This window comes from Heliangelus exortis, chromosome 1 (genome assembly GCF_036169615.1).
Source record: "Heliangelus exortis chromosome 1, bHelExo1.hap1, whole genome shotgun sequence".
NCBI lineage: Eukaryota > Metazoa > Chordata > Aves > Apodiformes > Trochilidae > Heliangelus > Heliangelus exortis.
Genome location: NC_092422.1, coordinates 148,132,689 through 148,156,551, shown reverse-complemented (window position 1 = coordinate 148,156,551; position 23,863 = coordinate 148,132,689). Strand labels below are relative to the sequence as shown.

Genomic DNA, 23,863 nt, shown 5'->3' with positions numbered 1-23,863 from the left:
ATCCTGTTCCAACTCTAACAAACAGATTATCTGTTTTTTGTTGTGTTTTTTTTTCTAAAATCAACTTTCTGCTTGATGGAAACCTTACTGGTTCTTTCCAGATTTAAGTGATGACACTCTTTCTTCTCTTTTCTGGAGGAGCTGCAAAATGGATTAGGGAGATTGCCTTCATGGTTTAAAGGAAACCAGAAAACTGCTTTCAGTAAGAGATAAGGTGTAGCTTTTGCCAGCTTATCATGATGAAAAGCTAAAAAAAAAGAGACTCTTCAAGACAGTGCCTGCATTCACCTACTCTCCGTACAGGGCATACAGCAGCCAGAAAAATCGCCCTTATGTCTGAAACCCATCTTCAGTGTTCTAGTAGAAGATCCATCAGAGCTTTCAAAACTAAATTAAAATCCCAAGGAGGAATAGGGGATTTAATTCTAGGATTAAGCTTTGAAGCTTCTCCCAGGAAATAAATTATTATTGGATGAGAACCAACACACCAATTATCTAGTTTACTGCTCATGCTACTAAGAGCTGCTGCACACACCCTCAGGGATCAAATACTGCAGCTCTACCTAGCCAGTCTCATCTTTGATGCAATACTCACATGAAGACAAAAGCTCAGCTAGATGCATTCCAAGAAACTTCCGTTCCCTGCTCCCAGTATTAACAGGGAACTTGTCTGCTACAAAAATTTAGAGCAGTAAGATTCAGTCAAACTCCCTGCCTTCTTACCTTTTATCTTGCTTTGTTGTAGATAGTGGAATATTTAATAACATGCCACTTCTTTTCTCTCTCTGTTATAGCTGGGTCAAAGTGTGCTACCATAAATAAGCACATTTCTTTTTCTTACACAGAAGGCCTACATGCTAGTCAAGTAGTGGGCAGACCCTGCTCCACCAAATGGTGTCAAGACAAAGTAGTGGGACATATCCAGCTTTTTCACTTGCTGTTTCACTTGCTGTGATTTTTTCGTGCTACCCAGAACACCTCATTGTCACTTACACAGCCTCAATGGTTGTTCAATGGGACAACATGAACTACCTCCTGTGGGAGGACTAAGGAAAATTAAAGAGCTCCAAGACTGATAAAAGTGTCTGGAGCAAAGAGGAGTACAGACATCAGCACTGATATTTCACTCAAACTAAATGTTACCAGTTAATCAGTGCTATTATAAACTCACCCAGAACATTAAGTTACTGTGAGTAAAAAATAAATCCTTCTCTCTGAAATATTTAAGTGTCACCATTGAGGCAAAAGTTGGCAGCATCGGTGTACACAAGTATTCGGTTTTCTTCCAAAGAATGTATTTTCTGTTTAAACACCTCATGACCTAAAAATACTGCCACCAAAGCATCATTATGCTTTTTCCTCCCATGGATTCCTTTCAGTCCTTAACACAGGGAAACAATGTAGGCAAAGCAATGATGAAATCCCACCCACCTCCCGCGTTCTCCTTCACCTGCAAGCTCTGTCAGAACATTTGATGCCACAAACACACATAGATACAGAATGGGACATATCCAGAGAGAGGAGTCACTTAAATGGGAATGTGGCAGAGTGGAGACACTGGTTAACATCACCACCTGGGCTCCCTGAAGGCAGAGCACTCCTGACAAGTCCCATCGCTCAAGACCTTCTAACAGACCCAGCTTTTTTCAGCAGAGTTCAGGGTCAATAACAGAACTGATTCTGTCTCTGTTCTTCTCATTCCTCCTTCAGGTGAAGCAGATGGTATTGCAAATAACTCACCAAGACAGTGCAGAGGGAGAAATGATAGTGAAGGCAAATACTACGTGTGCAGGCAAAGATGCTAAACAAAGAGCTGCGTGATGTTAGAAAAGCAGATCACTTTTCAAACACAGATATGGGTCTGGAAGCATTCCGTGAAACAAAAGAAAGAATGATTTCACCAGAGCCTGTGAGCAGGGGATGTTCCCACAGGGCTTGGGCTAGGTGCTCACTCCAGCATTTACTGTGCATTTGTATTGACCATCTAATTTAAGACAAATGTTTTCTGTAGACACATTTTAAAGTGAAAAATTATCTCAGTTAGCATGCATCTGTGGTCCCTGAGATACCTCCATGCCCAGGGGCAAAGAGAAGAGAGATGTTAATGAGCTTAGAAGTAGCTCTGAAAACCACCATGTGTGTGGTCAGTTGGAGCCAGCAAGATCAGTCACTCGCTCTGATGCCTATTTATTTAGTAGTTGCAAAGGTCAAAAAGCATGAGTTAAACCTGAATATTTACAAAGCAGGGTGAAAATATCTACCCCCAGCAACTGAGGTTATAACATTGCCCCATCAACACCACACCTTCCTGAAGATGCCTACCCTTTGCAAAATTCTTTATGCAGATGGAGCCAGATTTCCTTTGCCTGAGCTGTTTCCAAGTGAGCCAACTGACTCAGTAGTTCAGCCCTCTAGCTGGAAGAAGCATTAGGATTTCAGTCAGATTGCTCTATATCCTAAAGATAACTGCCACCTTCTTCCCTCCTTCCTTCAGGAAGAGGCAGTAAGCAAAATACTTCTGGTACATCTCAGCTACCTTTTAATCTACCATCGAATTGATATGGAGGACATTTACATCAACTACTCTGAGGCCCTGCAGCCCATTTTTGCTCTCCTGTTAGGTCTGACTCAAACTCAAACCTCAATGTCTTGATTGCATTCACTAACCCCAGACTGGTTCATATTCTAGTTAATTTTTTTTCCCAGAAAAGAGACCTTACTCAAATACAAAATTTCTTTTTTCTCTACAGTGATTATGAACTCAAGAGAGTGAGGTCTCTCCATCTGACCAGTCTCCAGCCATCCTGCTAATTTACCCTCTCTCCCACATGTTACTGCCAGGACACAAGTGCTGATTGTGTGTCCATGGCCTGGCAGTGGGGAAAATGAAGAGCATGAACCCTTCCCATGCACAGTGTGTGCCTGCTCCTTATCCCTTACCAAGCACTGAATTCAGAAAAGCACATGCCGTTCTGTCCCTCTCCCCTCATCATCTTTAGAAAATGTCCACCTAGAACTTTGGCCACACTCTGGCAACTTTCCCAGCCCAAGGACAGAGGATGGGCATTAGAGCAAGGCGACATTTATTTGGAAGGACAGCTCAAAGCAGCTCACAGTGAAATTTTTGGCTTCCTCTGGTCCTCCTAAATAGATTGTTTGAGAAAGGGGAAATCTGTGATTATATTCTATGCTCTTTTTACACCATACCCCTTTATTTATGCTGTTGAATTGTTTGGTTTTACAACAAGGCCATTTGTCCTTTTTGTGCCCTTTATATTCATGTACTGAAAGCTCCTGTGGAGCTGTGGCTTGTTCCCCAAGCAAAAGAGCAGCTGGACATCTCTGCTCCAGCCTCTCTGTTGGTCAAGAGTCAGTACTCTGGGCTTACCTTGCTATCAGGCTTTCTCATGCTGACAAAGAGCAAGCCTTCAGGCTGTTGTGTCCTTGCTGGTCATGTCCTTATTCTAGGTCAAGGATGACCATGTGCTCTCATGCTACTTGAAGGAATTGTACATTCTTGTGAGCTTATCTGTGTCTCTCACATGACTTTACTTCCACAGGCCTCCATCTTCTTGCCTTTGCCAGCTCACAGCTTTGTCAGATTGGAGCACAGCCTCTGCAGGGGACACTGTTTCAGTCACACAGATGGCACAAGGGATACTCCATGACCTAAAGAAGGAAAAGCATAGGGAAAAGGGGACATAGTTAAAGCCACTTCTTGGACATATTTTTATCTTTGGAACCATCAGAGGAGGTCTCTGTCTAACTTATAATGTTCCCTGGTGGCACCCCACAGGATGCAGAAAGAAGAAGAAAGCTATTAGGAATGGATAATGAGAATGGGAGGAAGGAACAGCCATGAATTGTCAATTATGTTATAATTGTGAATTGTTACTCTACTCCTTTTTGCCATGGACACTTATATTATCAAGAGGAGCCTTTCCCTACCAGGAGTCACTTAATGCTGGTGGCTCTGTTGGGTTAAGCAAAATAAAAATAAAAAAATTATAATAAAAAAAAAATCCAGTGTGGATGGAATGGCTCCTTGTTGGCCTCGTCATCTTATGATATCCAGAACAGGATACAGAAATGTCAGCAAACCTGAGGATGCTGTTAGAGTTAACTGGAAGAACATGCACGTTATGGCATCAACAGAAGCTGAAGTTCTAGTGTAACATCTGAAATGTCCAGGGATGTTCAGGAAGAGATGGCTTGGGTTGGAAAGGTCCTTAAAGATCATCTAGTTCCAGCCCCCCTGACAGGGGCAGGGACACCTCCCACTAGATCAGGTTGCTCAAGGCCCCATCCAACCTGTCCTTAAACACTTCCAGGGAAGAGCATCCACCATACCTGCTGATGACTTTCCCAAAGGCAGAGAACAACACGGTCCCATGCAGTATTGGTCCAAAAATTATGACCTACAGCAGAGAGGCAGGTATCAGCTGGTCAAATGAAACTATAAGTAGATCCCAAGAACAGATGGAGCCAGAACTGCTTTTTCTCTGTTTCCAGACATACTGGATCCTCGAGTTGAGGATAGATATAACTCTAGAAAAGGCCTTGCTCCTGACCCAGATCCTCATCAGAAGAACAACCAGAAGCCCACACACATAGGATTCCTGACAAAAAAAAAAATTAAAAAAAATGAGGGTCATATAAGGCCTGAGTGCAGGAATCCAGGCACTGTAAAATAAACAGTTGAGTCCAAGCTTTTCTCTATTCCTCAGATTATTCCCACTGTTTCCCTCAACCTTTTATGCCCCAAAAATGCAAATCCAATGTTTTTCCTCTCTGAGCATACTCAGGAAAGACTAAGGGACCATAAGTGCCACAAAGAAAGTTGGGACTTCAGCCACCATTGTTCCAAACACATAAATCTCCAAAGGAGAAGTGAGCAGGACTGTCCAAGTGACTACAGGAATCCCCATCTAAAATGGTCATAGCTGCCAAAGGGCACAAGACACAAGTGGACCATTCTGGTTGCCAGGAGCTGGAGTCAGGCTGCTGTTGAATAGATCACCAGGCACCAGACAGTGCCACTGCTTTGCAACCTGGTGCTCAGCTTTTCTGAGAAGCACTGGGCTACCAGAACACAATGCTTACATGGAGCACAGGTAGGTATCCCCTGTCTTCAGGGATGACTGGTAAAGCAGTGTCCTGGTTTGGGCCAGGATAAAGGTGATTTTCTGTCTTGTACTTTTGCTTTCAGCTAAGTCTCTTGTAAGTAGTTGCACTTGCTGAAATTAACAGCAAGTTTCTCAGACAGTGTCTGCTTCTAGGACTGGTAACACTCAATGTTTATAGTTACTGCTGGAGACTGGTGTGCAGAGCCAAGGACACTGCTCAGCTCTGAGGAATGTTTTACCCTCCAGAAGGAATAAAGAGGTCCCACCTGCAGCCCTCCTTTGGGGAGGAACAGACAAGATAGATGCCAGAATTGACCAAACAGAGTATTCCATCCCATACACGTCATACTCAGTATAAATTTGAGGGATCACAAGGGTCAAGCCAGTTTCCAGTTTCCTGCTTCCTGCCTTTCCTGCTTCCCTTTCTTCATCCGTTCCCTGTTTCCTTCAGCATCCTGGGAGGATTCCATCCCTTCATCTGCCTGTGGTCCTGATCTGTGCCAGCCCATATCTGTGTATTCCTGCTTCCAGTTCCCAACTGCTGCCAACTCCAGGAGTCCAGCCTGGACTTTCCCAGGGCTGCCCTGCAGCCTCAGTGGGGATGTGAGAGTTATTGAGGGAAAAAGGGGGAAGGAACGTGGTATCAATTTTCCTGTATATTTGTATATATTTAGTAATTTTTCCTATTTATCATTACCATTTCATTAAAGTTGTGTAGTTTAGTTTCCAACCCATTAGTCTTTCTCCCTTGTTCTCTCTCCTTTCTTTATCAGGGAGGAGAGGGAGATTAATAGAGAGCATCTGTCACTCGGTTTAACTGCCAGGCCAGTGTTAAAATGTGACAATCAGGCACAAAAATTGTGAGCAGGTAAGCTGGCTGTTATCATCTACTTCTACAATATCTGGGGAAACAAGTCCTCAGGTACATCAGCTATAAACAAATGGGCTCACACAAAAGATAGAGCGTACAGGTGGTTTCTTTGCTTAGTGGAAACAGGATGGCTACACCACTGATACTGGCCAGCCTCCTGGGCCACAAAACAGCAATGCCAGGCTGGTGACAGCCCCATCCCCCCAAAACTGTCACCAGGATTTGCATCACTCTTCTGTAAAGCTAGCAGCAGATGAACAGAATAGAAATAACTAATCACGCAATTTCAGGTAATAATGGTAGGCCTCAAGCTCTATGATTGCAAGCATCAAACATATCTCCAGATGATAAATGTCCCCTAGAGTTCCTGCTCAAAAGACCGATTTCAGAGTTTTCATCAGAAAGGACTCCTTAAAAATCTGTTCTTTCTTTTGAAGTCTGACAGAGCTCAGAACTGCCTGGTGTCTTGATGTGTTGCAATGAAAGGAGACCAGTCTCCTTTAAAGAGGTAAGGAACAATTGGTTTCAGTATTATTTCGTATCTGACTCTCATTGCATATGTGACATTTTTGGTTTCAAATTTCTCTTGATGGCCACATGGGTTGGAAACTGCAAAGGTGTTACAGTGACCTGAGGTACTTGGCTCTATGGGCATCTTGCAGAGCAGTGACATAAGAACAGCAGTCCAGGGACTTCCTCATCATCATGAAGACATGGGATCATACAGTAATTCATGCTGGGAGGCACCTCAAAAGACTCCAGTCCAACCTTCTGCTCAAAACAGGGTCAGCTGTGGGATCAGATCAGGTTGCTCAGGACTTAAACTAGTTAGGTCTTGAAAATATCCCAGGATGGAGACTGCTCAGCCTCTCTGGACAACCTGTCCCATTGCTTTCCTATTGTCAGTCAGTTTCTGCAGAAGTATAGAAGTACAATCTGCATGGTCTTTGAGACTGAATTTCTGAGAAAGCCCATATTTAGCAGTGTGCCTTCACAAGGTCACAGGAAGGCATGCTCCATGGTCTCCACATCCTCATGCTCCATATATTTCTTCAAAAACCCAGGCTGCTAACAAGACAGGATGCCCAGCCTCCTCATCAACTGTCTGTCATCAACATCCCTGAACAGCCTCAAGATGCTCACCAGCTTCCTATCCCCACTACACCCATGAGGGATTACACAGCCAGCCATAACCAGACCCAGTGCTTTCTCTACCACACAGCCCTGAGCAAAGCACTAGTGTGGACCACTTCAGTTATTTTACTTAGCCTCCTCCACTAACTCCCAGTTCCCCTCCCAGGAGCAGTGTCCTCCAAAGTGCCCTCTCCTCAGATATCACTGGCTGAACCATGACAACAGGGTTGCCAAGCAACATACATCCTCCAAGCAACTAACTAAGGTAGATCACAGCAACTCATCATGGATCAACTCAAGAGCTGGTTGGCCTGTCACCATTTTAGCTCTCGGCAGCTCTTCCTCCCAGCCATAGCCAGCATGTACTCAGGTCCATCCTCTTCTCTTCCCCCATCAGCCAAGGGGAGTGGCCCAGGCATTCATGCCATTGCCCAGTAGCCAGTGTGCCCACAACAAATGAACTCATACTCACACCACACACAGACTCAGAGGCCAAGCAAGTCCAGCCAGGAATGGCCTTCATAAAGGCACCAAGCACTTCCCTGTCTTGCATGGGTCATCAGCCTTCTGTCTTACCTCTTGTGTCTTCCCTCTAAACTTGGTGGTCACACACTGAAGGTGGTCAGAACACTGCTCCACATCATCCATAAAGAGGTGTCTCATCTCCAGGTTGCCTGCACTGCAAGTTTTTCACCATGAGGGTGGTGAGACACTGGCACAGGTTGCCCAGAAAGGTGGTGGAAGTCCCATCCCTGGGAGTTTTTAAGGCCAGGCTGGATGGGGCTCTGAGCAACCTGATCTAGTGGGAGGTGTCCCTGCCCATGGCAAGGGGGAGTTGGAACTAAACGATCTTTAAGGTCCCTGCCAACCCTAAAAATTCTATGATTTGCAGAATACCAATGAGGGCAACTTAGGATAGCAGCCATATCTGCAACACAGGTCTTCCCCAATCTTTCAAAAAGAACCAAAATGCTCTTATCTGCCTTTGGAAACACATCTGGTCCTTGTAGACCCTCAGCAGGGGTAAGGGTATGATCAGCCTGTAGAGAAGGGTGGGTCAACCAGGCACCCCAGCCATGGGATAGGCAGACCCCAGTTTCTCCTAGACACTTTTGTACTCAGCTCCCCAGAGCATTTAAGCCACAATGGCAGAACAGCCAGGAAGATCCACAAATGACTATTGCTGCAGCCCCTCCCTGGTCTTTCTCTTGTTTGTCCCATCTGCTTTTCTTAAGGTAGTAGCCACAGCATCTCCTAGGACGAGCACTAGTGTGTCCCAAACATCAAATCTCATCTCACCATCATGCAGCTTCCTTATACAAGAGAGCTGGAGATAGAAGATCCTGTCTGTATCTGTACTTCACTGTCCTGGAGATTTTAAGCAAATAGCATGAGCAAGTGGAAGGCAGTAAACTCTTGGAAGGTTCTCATAGAACTCAGAAGAAATTGAAAGCTTGGCTCTGCTGCCTGCCATCAGCTGAGTTCAGAGGAAGTGAAGATCTTGGAGTGGGTTGTGTGCTGTGTGTACTCAGCACAGCCTGAGAAAGAGGCTTCCCAGTCTGCCTTAGGCTTAGAAGATTCATAGAATAGTTGGAGTTGGAAGGGACCCCTAAAGATCATCTAGACTCAATCCCCCTGCCATGGGCAGGGACACATCCTACTAGCCCAGGTTGCTCCAAGTCCCATCCAGCCTGGCCTTGAACATTTCCAGGCAGGGAGCACCAACAGCTTCCCTGGACAACCTGTTCCAGTGTCTCACCACCCTCATAGTGAAGTTTCTTCCTAATTTCTAAGCTTAATCTACCCTTTTACAGTTTAAAGCCTTGTGCCCCTTTTCCTGTCTCTACACACACTTGTTCAAGGCCACAAGCTCTAATCAACAGGCAGTGCCAAAACGAGACTTTCAGGAGAGGCATGACAGAACCTCTTCTCTTGGTGTCATTTGTGATTTACTTCATGTCATATCATGCATGTCCCAAGGAAGACAAAGATGTCCCCATCCCAAGCATTGAGAAGAACCTGTGCAACAAGAGAGGACAATGAGGCTGCAAAAAGACCCATTCATCATCCACAGACGTGAGTATTGAAAGCAAAGTTGTTTCAGCCTAATCAAAGGTTTCTTTCTTTCCAATGCATGTTGCCTTGTGTTGGACTGAGAGACCTGAGGAAGGATTTTTCTCCCCAGATTGCATGCTAGGTTTGATGAGGCTACACTGCTCCATGGTACTGTTCACTGATACCTAAAAATCTTAAGTGTGACACATAATGATGATTGTGTGGTATTGCCCCATCATTAGTCAGCTCAGGTGCTGATATGAACTCTGAACTTTGTCTAGCCAGACCAAGTGTAGGTATCCCTACCCCCAATGACTGTGCAGACATCATCTTGCAGAGATTCTTTTTAACCAAAGCAGACAGAAAGGATTCAGATTAAGTAAATCAAATCTCCCAAATAAAGGGGATGCATAGACTTAATTAAACTGATAACTGGGCCAACCTGGATTAAACTAGTACAAATCTGTGTGTAGACAAAGCTTTCTTTTTCTTTTAAAATCATTAACTAATCCACGTTCTGATTGGCACAAACTGCATGGTAACAAATGTGAAGCTTCAGTCCAGTCTTCTAGTGTCTTCACCTGGCCTCAAATGGAAGAGTTGGGCACAGTCCTGATCCTGCCCTCGGAATTCATATTTAGTGAGTTCTTACCAGAGCTCCAAAAGACCCCATAAGAATGCTGGTTTTTTCCATAAAAACAGCTTTATGGAAGTATCTATATAACCATTCCTCACAGAGGAATCTGAGCAAGGCTCAGTCTTACAGAGAAGCTATCATTTCTGAAGGAGCAGCAATTAACCATATCATTCTGTTCCAGCATCTCATCTATGGGACCTGTATAGGGATGATGGTATTATCCTATTTTTCCTTCTCAGCTAGTTAATAAGAAATCCCCTTTCAAAGGTAATTTCCATTTTAAATCACCCACATTAGGAGAGACATGTTTAATACCAATAAATCCGCTTTCTTAAAAGAGACAGAGAAGTCAGGCTCACCAGCTGACTAAATCCTTTCCCCCACCCTCATTCCTGCCATGAAATCTGTAGATCTTGCAGAAGGGCCATCTAAGACAGCTGTAGTTAGCTAGCTGCAATTCTGAGCACTAAGCTGCTCCTCGTTTTGTATTCAGTCCATGCCAAGCCAAGGTCATAAGGACACAAGGAGCTAAACCACTTTTCTCATTGTAAGAGAATGGGAGTCTCAGGCAGATATGCTCAGAGGCCAGGTTTCCACACACCTCCCACAGGAGCCTCTCCCTACACCATTCTCCCACTACAAGTCAGCATGGAGCGGGTGCTATCTAAAAGTTCTGCAGGCAAAATTACTGTCTCTCCTCAAAGCTTCTTATAGCAGAGCTTGGAGAACAAGCCACCAATTCTCAGAGGGATCTCTGTGCCCAAAACACATGCCCTGAGAGCTCCTCCTCTGCTATGGGGACCCTACTCCATCCCCACTATCATCGCTTCTCCTCTCCAGAAGGATTTTGAGCCTCATCAATCTTGCAGACTGTTTTACCACAGCTTTGGCAGAGAAGCATGTGGCATCCTTTCCAAGACTCTTGCATGCTTAAAGCAGCAGCCAGCAGTGTGGGTAATGCTAAAGTAATGCTACATCAGCATCCAGATGAGGGTAACCTCAAAGGATCCCTCTCCAAGGTCAGGACTGCACCAGCACCAGGGTGGTGGCACTTACACCTCTCACCTGACAGGAAGAGAAACAGCTAACTAAGCAGGGGGGGTGGATGCACAGCTCTGAAACCTGAATAAATTCTGTCCTCCCTCCCATTGCTGTGACAAGTATCAAGAGAAAAAGCTACAAAGTTAAGATGAGGCTTGAGGGAGACACAAAAACCAAGGTACAGCAGAAAACCTTGGTCTGGATGCCCTTGGTGATGCCAAGAAAAGAACTGAAGCCACCCACGTGTTATTCCCCTGCCTCTTTATGGATTTCCAACAACCAGACCTCCCACTGGCAGGTACAATCCTGTGTTGCTGCAATGGTCTCGCTGTGGACAGACCAGCCAGCTCCACCCCTGAGCTGAGATCATGACACAGTCATAGGAATCCTGAAAACTACTTTGAAATCTTCTCAGGCATATGTTGGAGACAGAGTAGCATTCATCATATATTTTTCCAGCTGAAAGACTGAACACCTTATCTGGCAAAACAACTTTTGTTGCTTTGACAGCAAACGGGTCCATTTGCTCCAGACACATCCATGTGTCTACAGTATGCAGGCTCCAGCTCTGCAAGCACCCCTGTAGGTTCCTATAGCGATGCACGTGCAAGCCAGCAACAGTGTACCCATCACCCGTAAAAAACAGGGTCTGCTAAGTTAGGGACTGAGCCCAGTGACCTAGGAGGTCCCTGCAGTGCTGTCCCAGCCCTACAACAGAACCCTTATAGCCAGGTCCTTCCCTTCCAAGAACACTGCTTAGGCAAAGCCTGTTGACAGAGGAACATTTCAAAAAATGGAGAACAGTGAGGCTGGGAAGGGATTAAGGGGAAAGTTTTTTAAGGAGAGGCTGAGGGAGCTGGGGTTGTTTATCCTGGAGAAGAGGAGACTCAGGGGGGACCCCATCACTCTCCACAGCTACCTGAAGGGAGGGTGTAGCCAGGTGGAGGTCAGGCTCTTCTCCCAGGCAACTTGTGACAGGACAAGAGGGCATGGCCTGCAGCTGCACCAGGGGAGATTTAGGATGGATATCAGGAAGCACTTCCTCATGGGGAGGGTGATCAGGCACTGGAACGGACTGCCCAGGGAAGTGGTGGAGTCACCATCCCTGGAGGTGCTTAAGGAAAGGCTGGATGTGGCACTTAGTGCCATGGTCTACCCAATGTGGTAGTGTTAGGTCATGAGGTCTTCTCCAGCCTCAAAGCAACTCTGCAGCACATAACATCCTGCTTTGCAGAGACTGCAGATCTTTTTGGACTGGAAGTCAACTCGAAGAAGACAGAAGTTCTCTACTAGCCTGCACCACAGGAAGACTTCCATCATCCCCACATCACCATAGGTGAATCAGAGCTTAAGACAGTCCAGCAGTTCAGCTACCTGGGGTGCATTATTTCCTCAGCTGCAACGACTGACAAAAAGAGAGACAACAGATTAGCAAAGGCTTACAGAGCATTCAGAAGACTTCATAAAAGAGTTTGGAGCAATAAACACGTGAAGAAAAGTACAAAGACCAGTGTCTACAGAGCCATTGTACTGTCTACTCTTTTATATGGCTCTGAATCACAAGTCATCTACCACCACCTTGAACGCTTCCATCAGTGCTGCCTCCGTACAATCCTAAACATCCACGGGACTGACTGTGTGACCAATGTCACTGTCCTTGAACACGCAGGGGTCACCAGTACTGAAGCCATGATACTGAGGACACAGCTGCTTCAGGCAGGGCACATCTCCAGGATACAGGATCACCACCTCCCTAAGATTGTGCTCTATGGTGAACTTGCCACCGGGTGCCACAACAGAGGAGCCCCAGAGAGGAGATACAGGGACTCCCTGAAACAACCCCTCAGCTCTGGCCATACTGACTGCCAGCAGTGGTCTCCCAATCGGGAGACATGGAGGCACCATCCATAACGCTGCTGCCTCCTTTGAGGACACAGCAGAATCAGTCTGGAGGAGAAAAGACAGCTCAGAAAGCATCGTGCCTTGGCTGACCCCTCACAGGACACTTTCTGCTCTGCCTTTTGAAACCCCACTGTCTGTTCCCCATTGGCCTCATCGGCCATCAGCACGCTTGCAGCAAGCATGGGGAGAGAGAACCCTTCTGAAATCTTTGTTCCTGAAGTCAAGACATGATGATGAATTCTGTGAAAAGAAGCTTGTATCTCTCAATAGCATAAAGGTAAAAGCACAGGGTTTTATTTTGCAATATATTGTTTAAAGAACCTCGGCCTCATTTTGCTCCATGAGCCTGTGGCTGGCTGGGAGCTGCTCAGCAGCAAGGACGGCTCTTCCACTGTGGGAAACTGCCCTGCCTTTACTGAAGGAAGAAGCCATCCTCCACCTCCCTCGCAGCACTCTTTCCAGTCTAGATAGCATGGATAATTATATCTGTTTCCATGCTCTGCTTAGCCAAAGTGGTATTTCTTAAACAATTCCATAAACAGACAAGCATTTTGCTTTCAGTCTTGTGCTTATTTTCATACTATTTCTCACAGTAAGATCCATTTCTTGATCTGAGTGTGAATAAACAGTACAAAAATAATTTAATCCTGTAGTCAGTGGGGAGAAAGAGGGAGGCTGAAAACATGAGTTGGGGGATCTCCATGGCTTATTTTTCTGAAACTCATCATAAGAGGTCATAACAGTTAGGTTACCCTGGTCTACATGTCACAGGTCTTGTGTTGTAATGATGTGAAGCACACGAAGGTTCATACAAAGTCTGTACAAAACCTTGTCCTAAATACTGCCTCTAGGGGGAAAAAAAAAAAAAAAAAAAAAGTTAAGAGAAATAACTGAAAATAAGGATTGTGCTCTACCTGTTTTTCTGAGATAATTTGAACCTGTTCAGTGGGCAAAACTTCACTTGACCAGGATTTATTTGCTTTAAAAAGAGACAAATTTGTACCCTAAGTAACTTCTGCCATGCCCTAGGGTGGAGTTAGGTGCATGCTAGAATGTTCCTATCTGTCTGTATCTGCACTGAACTGTTAAGCAGATGCTCACTGAGGAGAAAATAGACTGCAATAAACTGGCACTGACACAGATCTGAATCGGTGGAACTGCCATAGAGATAAAATTCATTTAAGAAATGTGGTTTCCATTTCCATTTTCTTTTAATAAAAGAAAAGCCATTGAAACATTAAAAATATCTACTATTTCAAACAGCACACTATACACATAAGAGAAGGAACAGAGACTTCATTTTATTGATGTAAAATATGAATACATCACAATACTGGCCCTCGTGAAAGATCCAAATTAAAATCCCTTTTCATAGCAAGGAACAGTTTCTGTCCTTATCTACACAGCTTGCAAACATCCAAGGTTTGGTCCATTTTAGAAGCAACAGTCAATGTATGGGACCCCCATAGAAAGACTGCACATGGCAGTCATAGAATCTGAATCATTTGGGTTGGAGGGGACCTCCAAAGGTCATCTAGTCCCCCCCCCCTTGCAATGAGCAGGGACAGCCTCAACTAGATCAGGTTGCTCAGAGCCTTGTCAAGTCTCACCCTGAGTATCTCCAGGGATGAGGCTTCAACTACTTCCCTGGGCAACCTGTTCCATTTTTCTACTACCCTTATGGTAAAGAACTTTTTCCTAACATCCAGTCTAAACCTACTCTTCTTTAATTTAAAGCCACTGCCCCTCATCTGTCAATATAGGTTCTTGCAAGCCATCTACCTCCAGCCTTCCTGTAGGCTTGGTCTCCTTGGAGCCTTCTTTTCTCCATGCTGAACAACCCCAGCTCCCTCAACCTGTCTTTGTAGAAGAGGTGCTCCTGCCCCCTCATCACTTTTGTGGAAAGAAGAGAGCACCCACTGCAGCACACCCGAGAAGAGATTTCTGTTGTATGCTAACAGTGAACTGCCCTTCCCTCCCCTCAGTGAATGTGCCCTTTGGTCTTGGCCTCAGCACTCTATCCCAACCCCTATGCAGAGTGAGCCAACATTCCCTACCTCTGCCCAGAAAGGGGCAAGAGCCTAAAGCAATCTAGGCTTTGATCTTGGTGCAAATCCTTCCAAGTTCTCTCCAGGCTGCTTTAACAGCGTGTAATGAGCTCCTGTCCTGTGCAATGAGTAGTCATGACAAAGCTCCAAAATTACATCTATAAATTAGTTTCTCCTCTCATGATCCCGAGAAGAGCAATTATTCTGCCAAATTAGCCTGCCTCCAAATCAAGCCTTTGGTTCTGCACTCTAGGAAGATTTAAGACTATGAATTTGAAGTACCCTTAGTACTTGGATGAGATCAGAAGAAGGAGTGGGAAACTATATGCCCCTGCATCCTTTCGAGTAACCTCTGTAAGCCACAGTGACAGCTCCAGAGCTGGTGGGTAGGTGACACAGCAGCCTTCTAGAGGTGTGTAAAACCTGGACAGGTTCAGCACCCTTCATGCCTGCTGCTATGTACTGAGGAGAAAAATTGCCATGCCAGCTTAATTGGTGATCAGCTCTTCTTTCAATGTGAATGAAGATCACCATGGATACTATAAGTTGCTGCATACCTTCAACTCTAAGACAAGAAACATCTGAAAAAAGCTTTAAATTCCATTTTTATCAGCTAAAATACCCCCCCACGCTCTGCCTTGTGCATTTCTTCTGGAAATATTCAGCATCACAGGGTCCAAAGCCCCATACATTCATGCTCCCCTGTACTCATTGGCACAAGGTGTGTCACCTTGTATCACCCTGTTGGGGGAGAAACATGAGCCAAGGTGGAATATCATCCATGTTGCTGCAGAAAGTTTTTAAGTCATTAATATAAAAGAACAGCAATCCAGAACTAACAAGAACATCTAGATTACCGGAAGGCTAAAGGAGGCTCAAAGCTATACTGAGTTTTTTGTCTCCAGAACGACACTAAGCAGCCATTTCCTTATAGTCATATTTTGGTATACAGTCATTCCTACACCAGCTTAAGGAAAGTCAAAGAAGAACCTCTGCTTCTTCCAATAACACCTCAAAAATTACCTGTGATGAAGGAAAGTCAGGCGTAGCGTTTTGGAGAGGGTCCTGAAACAAGACCCAAGCACTTCTGCTTTCACTGAAGCTCTGGGGAAGAAGAAGGCAGACTTCTCTCCACAAGGAAAAGCGAGAAAAGATGGGGACTGCAGGACCATGCTGCCACCAGCACAGTCACAACTCCCCAGCACCTGAGCAAGAGCAGCACAGCAGCCATCTACCAACAACAAATCAAAGCCAAGGTCAGCCCAGGCAGATGCATGAAAGCTCAGAGCAGCCCTGCTCCCCTCACAGCTCAGGCACAGAGCAAGGCTGAGCCTATATAGGGTTCCCAGGGCTAGGACCAGAGTGGGTGGGTGGGTGAGGGTCCCAGGTGAGGCTGTTAAGGGCAATCACAGCCCACCAAGCCCTGGCTTGCCAGGAGCTCACTTTGGGCACCAGGCAGTATTTAGTGTCTCTCTTTCCCATGTTCAGGTCGTGAGTCAGCTTCTGTGGCTGCTGCTCTGAGTTTTTCACCTAGCAACAAGGGAGATGGATGGATGGGGGGTGCTGGGAGAGATGCTGAAGCACAATGTGATGAGAAAGACAGAAACTAAATTGTCAGGGTGATTAAATAATGGGTGTGGTTCTTGAAGCTACTTGAGTTTCTAAAGGAAAAAGTTAGCAGTTACCTGAGTCCCTTCTGCATTTTAGCCCTCCTGTATGACCAGCTCCTATATATGACCTGTGAGGCAAGGGACCCATCCAGCTCTCCCTGGAGCCATGCTGCAGGTTGGTGGGACCCTGTGCTTTGACCCACATGTCAGAAGCTCTGCTGTGAACAAAGGGTTTTGCCATTTGTTGTGCTCCAGCTCACCCCAACTGTGCACTGCCTCTCACCAGACAGCAAGTTGTGCCCCACCAAAGGCGAGACATGAGGCACTTCTCACCGTGCCCACTGAGACACAGCAAATGAGCACCACCACCACAGCTGATTTTCATCTGGCTGAACTGGGAGGACTGGAAGGTGCGGCAGCAAATGTCAGGGGACAACCCCCACCAGGAATCAGAGCCCTGCATCCTGTCCCAGGACACACCATGCTGCAGCCATCACCACTGGGGCAGGCTCAGACTCAGGGGGAGCATCCAGGCTGCCCCACCACCTTTTCCCAGAGGAGAGGATGCTCTCAGAGACTCAGGGGTCAGCACTAGGAAAGGCTGTGCCTCCTTGAGCTCTAAAAAAAGGACTGTTCCTGCTCAGCATTTTTTTTTTATCCCATCTGGGCTAAATCCACTCTTAGAAAAGATAACTCTATCTCCAGGGAAACAGGCTCTGCACTCACAGGGACTCAGCCAGCTCCCCCTCTCCTTTTGCTACGGGGTCCCTCAGCAGTGAGGATCAGGCACACAGGCACCACAGGGTGTTGGGATCACAGGGTCACCCCAGGCCAGAAGCCTGCAAGAGCTCTGAGGGAAGGATGCTCTGAGGAAACATGCTGGTCTGCATGCTGGAGCCACCACAAGACCTTCCTGAGCCTGCCCAGCCGTGGAGAGCTCACATAGGAGTGATTTCAAAAACCAGTCATGCTCATAAGTCTCTGGTTACTGAGACTGACCGGTGCAGTTTGCTTTGACTCTTCTTCTTTTCTGTCCAAAATAGCTTCATGTTCTCAGCACCAGTTCTCTTTCCAAACTCACTTGCTGCCCTCCACCCCACCACAGAAATCCAAGAATGTTCTTTTCAAAGAAGTTCTCCTCAACTCTTCTACAGCTCCTCAACTGTCCTCCACACAATCCTCCACCATCCTCTCCCCAGCTGGACACTGCAAGTCCATGGGATGCTTTGGACAAACTGGGGAGCCAAAAGAGCTCAGAGGGATAGCGGGTGACATGACAGCAGGCTAAGATCATTTCAGATCCCTCAGGCTCCTTTTCCAGCTTGCTCAGTCCGGTCATCACCTCCTCTCTCACCTGCTTGACCTCTGGGGAAGCTAATCATGTCATGGTGCAGGCAGGATACACCCAGTAGTTTCTGTATTTCCCATCTGAGTCCCAAGGATACTCCCAAAGCAGCAACATTTCTGGGGTGCTCTTTATTCCCACAAGCCAAACACCATTTGAGAGAGCTGCCCTGCATTAGCCTGTGAGCTGGAAAGGAAACAAGCCCACTAGTGTCTTCTGGGCTACGGTCATCCACCCATGGCTGGCCATGAGACCTCCTCTACGGCTTCTCTTATGGATGCCATCCCAGATAACCCAGCCCTTCCCTGCTCTGGGGACCAAGTCCCTAATCCATGACCAGTTCTCCCAGGTGCCTCCTCCTTGCTCTGAGACAGAAATCTCCAACACACCCCACACCACACTGGTCTGCTCTGCTGGGACCCCACTCAAAGAGCAGACATGGGGAGCAGACACTTTGCCTTCCTGTGCCCCAAACTTTCAGGCAGGGCAGGGTGCAGAAGCTCAGCCCTGACACGATGCCTGCACCGAGTTCGTTGCAGGATCCGTGCCTTATCTCGCCTCAGCATCTGAAAACAGACTTTGGCTAAGTCCTACACGCTGCTATTTAAAGTAAGGCAATTTGTATTCATTCTGCTCGCTACATTCACCAGTTGTTCTGAATTGTGTTTGAAGCTGAAGGGAAGAGGAAATGTACAACAAGAAAAAATTATACACTGGTAAATTTTGTTCTAATCCCTTCTCCTCCCATTTTTGCTTCCCCTTTTTTGGATTTCTTTTTTGTTTCTGTGTTTTATGTATTATTAGCTTTAGCATAATTTTGACTGAGAAAATATGTAGCTGATAGGATGGACTAATTACACTACCTAGAAGAATTAATTACACCATCTGTGACTGACAGTGGAGCCCGACTGGTTGCTTCCTGGTAGATGGAGCTACAACACCAGCTGCCTTGAGTCTTTCCCTTTTCATGGCAAAAGAGGAATTGCATTGTTTAAAAGCCATTAGTTCTCTTTTTGAGCAATTTAGCATCATCGAGTAACCTAGCCTGACTGGCCAAGTCAGAGATGAGGGTCATCTGACTTCCTTTGTGATCTTGAAAGGAAATATTTCTACACCTATCTTTGCCCTCTGCTGCTTGCTCAATCCCTTAGGAGCTGAAAAATGGGCCAGGGTCCATTTGCAAGGCAAGTAGCACCATGGTGTGGCTCATGTCCCTGCACCTCCTTTTCTCTTTACCCCTTCCCAGCTCCTGGGACTGGTCCCTGAACAAAGCCATTCCTGAGCTGGAACCAAGCTTTGTCTGCAAGTTGGCACAGGTTCAATCTGTGCTGGGGGCTGAACTAACAATCTGATGGTTGGGATGACCAAAGGACAGCCAGTGCCCTGGCCCAGCCCAGTCTGCTCACAGGGACTCTCAACATCAGGGTTCGCTGTTTTTCCCATAGTCCTGGCAGCAGTGGGAAGGCAGGCTGCTCTCTCAGCACCCACCATGGATGGAGGAGAAGCCACAATACTTCAGGGGAAGCAGGGGGGGTTGGAGGCAGAGAGGTCTTTCCTCTCTGGAAAGACTGCATCTCTAATGGGTTCACCCACCAAGTCCCATCAGCCTGCTGCCAGCATCGTGTCATCAGTGGCCCTGGCTGAAGCCCTGAAGGGATGGTAGCAGCTTTGGTTTTGGTTTTGGCTGCAGCCAGCCAAAAATCTGTTCTGGCTTCTGTCCTGGTTTGCAATGGGCTTGCTGAAGATTGTCGTGGCTGAATGTGGGTGATAGAAGATCTGTTCAGATGCACAGTCTTGAATGTGTGTTTTCAGCTAAAGGAGGAGAGTGGTGCCCACATGGGTCAGGAAACTTTAAATAGTCATGCTTTAAGGTAGCTGTTCCTGCCCTTTTTGCCTCCAGTTATGCTGCAGTTCCTTTCCTCCCACTCCTCTTTTAAGCCCACTCAACTTACACAGGATAAGCTGTTGTAGTTATGATGTTATAGCAAACCTCTTGACTGCATAAACACATCCCTGACTAAAATTCAGGACCCCAAGCATACAGTTCGATGTCTACCCCCTTGCTATACAGGTGCATATTACATGAACAAAAACCACCTGGACTGCCCAGTTCTTGATCCCTATTTTTGACTAGGGAACTTGTTTCTTCTCTATGCTGAACAACTCTGTGCAGTGATCCTTAACCTGAAAAACCTGAATTCTTCTCTAACTGACCAAGGAAGAACTCACAACATTCACTGAGGTCATGCACTAATGTTTGCCTTGCCCAATTTTTGCCTGAGGTCTTGAACAGGATCCAAACGTTTTGTTTAAGCCTCTAGGAAACCCACAAGAGTAGGACATGGAAAGATCTTGGGGAATTCCCAGGCACTCATAGGAAAGATGAGCTTTAAATTGGACATGATATTGATTGGAAAAGGTCCAGCACAGTGACAAAGGACTGTCACAAAAGATGCTCTGGCCTCATCCTGGAGGCCACTCTACCTCCAGGCACTCCAAAACTGCCCACAACACTCTATAGGGATTTCTTTGCATTATGAAATTCCTTGCTGGGGGCTGAAATACCACAGTACTTGTCCTGCACTGCCAGAACAAGGGCTCATGTCTGGCTCATAGCAAATATTTGCACAGATGCATTTCACATGGGAGAAACTTTCTGAAATTCTCCTCTTCTGGAGAGGGGCTACAGAGAGCAACAAAAGTTGGTGATTTTTCTTTCCTCCTGCCATGGTAATCCTTGTGTTTCTTATTCTCATCAAAAGGAACTCTCCACCTCCAGCTTGGGAAATGCTTTTCCCTGAAACTTATAGTCATTCCCAGCTCCAAGGACACACCACCAGTTTCTCTTGGAACAATCATTTAGTGCAGCTTGCTGAGTTCTGTATACATAGGTGAAGGGTAGAAGAAGAGCAGCCTGGAGGAGAGGTGAAAGGAGATATGGAAGTGAAAGGAGAGGAACAATACACCACAGAGGGTCTAAGGAAAGTGTGCCTATATGAAGTAGAAGGACATCTGATGAAGGGGAACAGAGCTGCTGGGTAACAAGAGGAAAAATCTGGGGAACAACAGAGATTCAATGAGTGAGCAAAATGAGAGAGGAAAAGAGGAGAAAGGAGAAAAGGAGGAGGAGAAAAGGAGAAAAGATGAGGAGATGCCCATCTGCTGTTTGCAATACTGGAAATAGTTACGGTGTGAAGGATTTGGATCTGGTACAGGATATTCATGCACACATTTTTCAAGAAGCTGTTCCTGCATTTTCAACTGGGTATTTCTGTGACCTTGAAATGTCAGTTCATTTCTTTCTACCATAGCTTACTTACCCGTCACTTGGAGGTGGTGATAATATTTCTATCACAAGAGCATGGGCACGCTTGAACAAAAAGCTTCAAGATCACAGGCAGAAGTGCAAACTATCATCACATTAAGTCAGATTTCAGATATGCACACGTATGGACATGCTCAGATGACCATATATATCAGTAGCTACACATATGCAGATATAAATATATGACGAAGACACGTATCCCTCTTTTATTTATTTAGGCCGAGCTGACATTTCACGGTTGCTTGGTTACCAGAGAACAATAATGAGAATCTGTTTAGTATATATTGCATGGAGAAGGGAAGCAAGAGGGCAGGTGGGTATCGTGTCAGACACAACCACTTGTTGGGCAGATTAACCCATTTAGGGGAAAAGAGGGAGAAAGGCAAAAGAGATACAAGCTGAAAGGAGTTCAGGCAGGTGATGAGCTGGGGTATGTGGTGCCTCTTGGTGTTCCTGTGGCACCTCCACAAGTGTGAAATAAAGCTCAGGTCACCAGGAGTCATGAAGTGTTCATTACTTGCATGACACACGTCAGCTCTCCAGTTAAACAGGCATTAGGAACATCATGAGGGTTTACAAAATCTTTTTATACCGGATGCCTGGTCTCCCGCTATCCATTCACACCATCACTGGCACCTTTGCTTCAAAACAAATGCCCTTGTGAGGAAGAAGGAGGTTTTGCTGCTCAGAGCAGAAAGCAGTGCAATAATCACAAGCACCCAAAAAAGCAAATGGCACCCTCTCAACTGCATTCATTTTCTCAAAGATTTACCTCCACTGCAGCTCCCTGTCTTTAAAAAATTTGCTTGGCCTGATTTTGTAAACTCATGGAAGAGTCTTAAAGTTCAGGAATTCATTTCACCTCATTTTAAAGACAGTCTATCAAAATTGTTGACAGAAAACAGCTTTTCCTGATTGGCTCATGTTGCCTGCTCTCATAAAACCACAGAAAGCTTAATGAGGGAGATAGAATTTGTCCCAGGACACCATGAGAGTGGTTTATGGTTCAACATTCCCTGATTGGAGCTTCTGCAGTTCAGCCTTCCCTGAAGGCACTTCTAACAGCAGACAAGGAGGTTAAGATAAAATTAAAGAGATGGTGTGTTTGCTGCAATTCATATATTAAAAATAGAACTACTAAGCTTAGAGACAGGCATACAGCAAATAAAGAAAACCAGATTTTGGCTATAATTTTGCTGCCAGAAGTTCACTCTCTGCTTTACCAAGTTAAAAAGATACAAGAGCACAGTCCTACTATCAGGAGTCCAAATTTCATCAGAACCCCTGCCTTGGGTATTGCTCAGACACAGACTGGGTATGTTATTTATCTTAAATATATAGTTACCTCACAAGGTTTGACTGAGAGTGAAGCCTTCTTCCCATTCTCCCCGGTCTCTGAGAACTCCCTATGACTCATAACATTAAAATTTAATCAAGGTATGGTAACATTTCTTTCAAATGAATATTGACTGTCCTAACTTTAGAGATGCTGTTGTTGTCCCTTGATCATATCTAGAAACAACTTCCGACAAGATAGTTAAAAAAACCTCTTTGCGGATGAAGTTAAACACCAGTGTTTAACTTGACTCCAAAAAAGTTATTTGCATATTCTTGAAGAAATATTGTTAAGACTGTCAAAGCATTTGTCTGGTACCAGACAGAAAGGACCACCAAGCCCAGTGCTCTGACTGCAACAGGAAGCAGCAAAGGCTTAGGCAAAGACAGAGCAAACACACAAGGATCCTTCTCCAACCGTATTCTCCCAGCAGCCAGCTACCCACAGCTGAGAGATTTCCTTAGCCAAAGATCACATCTGCGTCAATGTGATTAGTAGATCTTAATGGGCCTTTTTTTTTTCCCCATAAATGTGTCAAGATGCTTTTAGAACTATTTATAATTTTGCCCTCTATACCATCCAGTGAATTCCACAGTCTAAGCATGCACCAGATTTAAAAAAAGTGCCTCTTTTTGGTTTTGACTGATAAATTTATTGGGGAATCCTACTTTTCGTATTAAGAGAAAACAGCCATTTCCTAATCCCCCCCTGTGTTCCTCCTAGACCTCTGTCATATCCTGCTCAGACATCTCTTTTCCAAGCTGAAGTCCTAACACCCTACCAAATAAAGGGTGTTCAAATCTTGCTGCCTTATAACCTGAAGCCTTGAAAAGTGCACAGAAGTGTAGAAAACAATATAGGTGTAGTCTGAAGTAGATATACATTATAATAACAGTTTCAAACTAGAAGAGAGTAGATTTAGATTAGACACTAGAAAGAAATTGTTTGCTGTGAGCGTGTGAGATGTGGGAACAGGTTGCCCAGGGAAGCCTCATCCCTGGAAGTGTTCAACGCCAGGTTGGATGCAGCTTTGAGCAACCTGGTCCAGTGGGATGTGTCCCCATCCATGGCAGAGGAGCTGGAACCAGATGATCTTTAAGGTCCCTTCCAACCCATTCTATGATTCTATGAACATTCTAATGAAAACAACCTGTGCTGTCCATGACTTGATGAATACTGTACAGGTTAACAACCACCCAAAGCTGGAACAACAGCATGCTTGGGACAAACCATGTCTGCCCACCCCTTGAAGGATGATGTTACATCAGAGAAGTAAAAACAAACATTTGCTTATAATTCAAACTAGTTTCAGCTCAGCTAAACTGATCCCAGAATTGGCTGTTTTGTGTGCTTGTGATTACTGCACTGCTTTTTGCTCTGATCTCTGCCACAGAGATCAGATATCTGCTGTATTGCTATCAATCACAGTACAA

At 45.5% G+C, this 23,863-nt stretch overlaps 1 long non-coding RNA gene across 1 annotated transcript in view; it reads right to left on the bottom strand.

The window, feature by feature from the left end:
* Positions 1–3,339: 3,339 nt before the first annotated feature.
* The window catches only part of LOC139797490 (uncharacterized), a 55,069-nt gene continuing 34,545 nt past the window's right edge, over positions 3,340–23,863 (bottom strand). Inside the window, exons 2-3 of the long non-coding RNA XR_011726498.1 lie at positions 4,351–4,619; positions 3,340–3,616 (exon numbers count right to left, since the gene is read on the bottom strand). This is a non-coding gene — a long non-coding RNA (uncharacterized lncRNA). The remainder of the gene's footprint in view (positions 3,617–4,350; positions 4,620–23,863) is intronic.